This window comes from Capsicum annuum, chromosome 7, assembly GCF_002878395.1.
Source record: "Capsicum annuum cultivar UCD-10X-F1 chromosome 7, UCD10Xv1.1, whole genome shotgun sequence".
NCBI classification, from domain to species: domain Eukaryota; kingdom Viridiplantae; phylum Streptophyta; class Magnoliopsida; order Solanales; family Solanaceae; genus Capsicum; species Capsicum annuum.
In genome coordinates this window covers 189,475,316-189,481,080 of record NC_061117.1, presented here as the reverse complement: position 1 = coordinate 189,481,080, position 5,765 = coordinate 189,475,316, and positions in this window count along the sequence as shown.

Here is a 5,765-nt window from a genome sequence, read left to right as displayed (position 1 = left end):
GAAAAGAATTACGAGAGTGTTAAGATGCAATTGAATAAGCTTGAAAGCTTAAAGACTCAGCGTCATAATTCCATCAACATGAATTTAGACGATTTGGAGTCAAAACAGGAAAATGACTTTGAAAATATGCAGACTAAATTTCAAAGTCTCAACATCAAGACAAGTCGTTCAAAAATGAAGAATGAAGTAGACGAGAATGTGCTGGGTAATTTGAAAGGGAATGGCAAGTGCGATTTGAAAGACAAGAGAATGAAGATGGAAAAAAAAGAAAAAAGCATGTAACTTTACTGGAAAATTCCTTTGTTGTATGATTATATGTGTAGGTTTTGTTGTTGTTAGTTTTGTTATGCAATTTGACAACATTAAGAATAGTCTAATTAATTTGTCGTAGTATGTAGTTGGGATTCATTTTGTGTAGAAATGGAATTGCAATTTGCTATGCTAAGCTACCAAAGTATGTAATAGATCATTATTTTGTGGTAATCTGACTTTAATTTGATCTTATTTTGGTATTGTTATATTCTTTTGTTTATGATAAAGAGGATAGTGTATTATTGTGTAAATAATTGAAAAGAAGCAACAAAACAGAACTTACAATTTGAAAGAAAAGTAAAATTAACATTGCATTCAAGCAAGAGACTGAATATTAGTGCATTTACATAAGACATTCACGAGTGACACCAAAATATTGTCTTTGTGGGACAATAACAGCTTAAAAAGTCAAAAACATTATCTTTGTGGGACCAAAATAGTAGCTTCATTGTTTCATACAAGAAAAGTAGCTAAGTGACACCAAATTAGTAATCAACAGACGACTATAGTTTTCAGGGGTCTCCGAGTTATGAAGAGGATGAGGTATGCATGGTTGCATTGTTTGAATGCCTTGATTGATCTCTTATTTACTGGATCATTCTTGTTGTGATTGCTTGCTTGCCTTTCCACTTCAGTCCACTTGAAGGTTTGAAGCTAATGTCTCCAAATAAAACTGTTAATTTCATTACTTGCTTAGGTCCAGTAGACACTATTCTCCTACTTGGTAGCCCAGGCTACAAAAAAAAAGTTGTTTAATTTCAAGACATTATAAGAAAAGAACACAAGAACTGTGAATGTTTTCACTTACATTAATGATTGTGAAGCCATTTTCAGCTTGAAACACACCCATTCCAGTCTTTCTTTGTCTTTTATATTAACTTGTGTTTTTAACCACTTTTCCCCTTCCTCTAGAAGCAACAATTGTCTCTCTTGGTAAAAAATTTGAAACATCGTGTGTTGTACTACCTTGAGAACAGGTAAACCAACTTTCAAATGGATAACCACTTCCTCTACCCCGTTCTCTGCCACTTCTAGTTTTTGATGACACTCCAGCATTGTGTGGAGGGATTTTTGGTGTTGTAGATGGTTTAGCATGTGTTGCTCTTCCTCTATAGTTTGGTGGTGTTGAAAAATAATTTCCAATAGATGGAACTGATTTAGCATGTGTTGCTCTTCCTTTATAGTTTGGTGCTGTTACAAAATAAGCACCAACAGATAGAACTGGTTCAGCATGTGTTACACTTCCTCTAGAGTTTGATGGTGTTGCAAAATTAGCATCAACAGATGGAACTGGTTTAGTATTTGTTGATCTTCTTCTAGAGTTTGATGGTGTTGCAAAATTAGTACCAACGATAGAACTGGTGCTTTTCTAGGTCTCCTTCTCCCTCTCGTTGCAACAAGTTCTTCACCAGTATTTGTTTGTTTTTAACAAACATAGGATAAGAATATGTATTAGATGGTTATCTTTTTTTAGAAAGGTAACATAAATTTATTAGATGGTTATAAACATAGTAAAGTAAACAGTAACAAATAAATTATCTTTGGTCTACCCCTTCTTTTTTTTTAGCTTAATGATTTTGCAGAACTTGCTGTTTTTGGAGTAGCAATATAACCACCACTTCTCTTCATAGGACAACCTCTTTTGTTGTGACCCTTTACATGGCATTCACTACATGTCATATTAACTCCAGTTTTAGGCAATTTTCCAGAATTCTTACTTTCACCAGATTTCTTTGTTCTCTTCTTTTTTGGCCTGCCTGGCAGTTTCTCTATCTTTGGTGAAGCAATAAATGGGTTTGTAGATAAAGGCCACAGTGGCATGTTACTCATTGGTTGCATGAAATATGAGTAAGTGGACTTGTATCTATCTTTAGAGTAGCATAGATCAATGAAATCTAGTGGTCATATTGCTTATGCAACATTGCAGCTAAGGCATGTTGACATGGTATCCCCTTCAACATCCAAGATCTACAACTACACTCCCTTTTTGACAAACAAACTGTGTGTTATTTATATTCCTCCATAACTTCATAACCTGTTACTCCATTGAACTCTATAGTACAACTCATTGACTTATCAATATTTTCCCCTAACACTTTAATTGACATTGGAGAGAAATTACTGACCCAAATTCTTGGAAATTCACTTAACTTGGCTAGCCTAGTTATGACCTTGACTCTTATCTCTTCAAGCATACTAATAATACTCTTATGCCTTGCTGCTAAAATCCATGAATTAAAACTCTCACAGAGGTTGTTATCTATAGAATCACACTTGACTTGAAAATTAAAATAAACCTTGCACCAATACTCTTTATTATAGTAAAGTAGATTAGTAACAATGTTCTTACCAAGTTTAAACAATTCATTCAGATTTTTCCTGGATTCAACTTCAAAAGTGTTTCTAGCACACTTCCAAAATGTCATCTTCCTTTAAGAACCCCTCCAATCCTTTGACCAATTTGCAAGGATATGCCTAGCACACCTTCTTTCCTCATAACCTGGTAACAACTCCTTAACAGCCAAATCAAATCCCTAAAAACATGAATGTTATTAGTAAAATCAAAAGCATACATAAATAGATTTTTTTCCAGAATGAAATATAAATTGCAATAAAAAAAGAGTTAACAAAAGAATACCTTTTGCATGTCTGACATAATAGTGAAACCACTTCCATCTCTTAATCCCAGGTCATCTTACAGGAGAGAAAAAAACCAGCTCTATGAATTTTTGTTCTCTTTTGGCACTACAGCCCATGCAAGTGAAAGCATTTGGTTGTTTCCATCCTTAGCCACAGCAACCAGCAGTTGACCCCTACATACTCCTTTTAAGAAATAACCATCAACACCTATGAATTTTCTGTATGACCTGAATGCCATCTTGATTGCTTCAAAGTAGATGTAGAATTTCTCAAAAAGTGGCCTACCAAGATCATTAGCTTCACCAAGTTTAACCACACAAGTACTCCCTGGATTGGACTTTAACAATTCATCCTTGTAGTCAAGAATTCTGCCATACTCTAGAATGTGATTACCCATAATCTCATTCAAAATTCTAGCTCTTGCTCTCCTAGTTGTTGTCTTGCCTACATGTAGCTTAAACTTCTTTCTAATTAACTGTTGCAATTTGAAAATTCTGATGTTAGGTTGCTCAATTACATCCTCTTTCATAGCCTTGTCCAAGAATCTTGTATTGCACAAGTAATTTTTTGTGGCCCTATCACAATTATGTACTGAAATATAAATCTTAATAACAAAGTTATTGGACTTTGGATCAAGACTTGCATACAATAACCACCTGCAGTTTTCCTTGCTGGATCTCACCCTAACTCTACTTGGATCATTTACATACTTTTCAATTTGAACAATTTTTCTAAATTGCAAACTTAGTCACTGCCTCTCTAAACTCTTTCACACTTGTAAAAGACATACCCAGCTACCACACAACAATATCACTATCAGGGCCATGCTTTACACTATCAGTCACAACTTTTTTTCTTCTTCTACTTCTAGATAGGTTCAATCTTATGTTATCTCCTTCTTCAAGACAACTAGAATCTGTATCAGTTTCATAGCTGCCAGTATCAGAACTACCATAATATGATTTATTACCCACTAACCTTCCTTTTAAATTATTTCTCACTGGGGCAGTTTCATCAAATCCCAGATCTGGTCCAGCTTGACCACAAGGGGCTTCATGATTGTCTGTAGGAATTCTCTCCCTTCTTTTCTTCCTCAAGAAATCCCTTTGCTCATCCCTCAGTTGTTTTACCTCCTTATGGACATTACTTCCATAGTCATCATCTCCAAGTAAATTTATTGCTTTTTCATTTTCAGATTCTGTACTATCATCACTAGATTTATCAGATCCTTTTACAGAATAGTCACTATCATCAGAATCTGATGAATTAATGTGATGATTTACTAAATTTGAAGGATCAACAGTATTTGGAGCAATTGAATTTGATGTGGAAGTAATGTTTGAGGCAGTATTAAAGTTGCACCAACCACATTTTTTAAATTAGGCTCACCTACTTCCTTACCCCCAATTTCTATACCAACACTATTTTCAGTGGTCCCCACATCTTTATAAAAAATATCACAAGATTCCTCCTCAGCCATATACGCATATACATTCAAAATAGCACCATTTTGCAAAGTCTTGCATATTGTTAATAAAATAGCATCATTGTCTATGTCACCTAAAATGCAACTATTGGGTGACCTTATACTAAATTTGCAATTAGGGCTATACCCAAGTTCTCTAATATAATCCTTCATCTCAAAATAAGAAACATTATACATATCAACATTAAAATACTCATTCATTAAACCACCCACATAACTTGCATCTTCACCACCATACAATAAGGTCCCACCATGATAGAATCTTAAAGTTATATATGTAAACATACTCATACCTATATACAAAGAATAGTATTATTAAAATCAGAACAATTCATTGTTAATATTATTAGAATCAAAACAGTACAAACAAGTAAATTATTAATGTCCATTTTCATTCATTCTACAAAAGAAATTGACAAGTTCAAAAAAAAGTGATACTTTTTTGGTTGTCTAAAACTTAGAGAAGTTTTAAACTCTTCATCTATGTGTTTGTCTAATAAAGTGACAAAGACACACCATCTAACAACTATGTCATATTCTGTCCATATTCTTATACTTTGCCCTTTCTCTTATGGACAATTTAAAAAGAAACAAAACAACCACAAAAGGTCCATCTTTTATCACTATAAACGTACATTCTATGTTACTTTACAAAAAGCACAAAAGGTCCTTTTAACACAAAAGGTCCAACTTTATGACTATATATAGGAGCATCAAGAAATAACATCAGTAGTGCATAAATTCACATTGTAACAGACCAACAATCACAAAAAGTAGCTACTGAAAAACTATCTAGGTCATGCATGTATCAAAATCAACATATCTAGGTCATGCAAGTACCAAAATCAAACCAACAATCAACACTGGTAACAAAAATTAACAAAAACTCGACCTCAATTCCACATTGTGGCAAAATCAAACAAAAAAAATCTATGAAAACTCGATCATAAATCGATATTGTAAGACAAACCCTAACTAGATATGCTTCATAACAAAATCAAAACACAAATATTACCACAATCAGAACACATATTAACAAAAGAGCATCACACGTTACATTTTTCTTGAAAATATCCAAAGTCAAAATTTAATCCTAACAAAATATACCACAATCTAACTAAAATACGAACTCAAAACAGATTAGAAATCACAAATAACTAACCTTTATGTTTAGATATTGAAGATTAAGGATGAATTTTTTTTTTGGAAGAAATCACAGCTGATCCAAACTTAAAAAGTGATTTAGGATGAACTTGGGTGAAAATTACCATCGTCAATCAACTAACATTTGGCCAAAAGATCACTTAGAATCAACATTTGTTAAAGT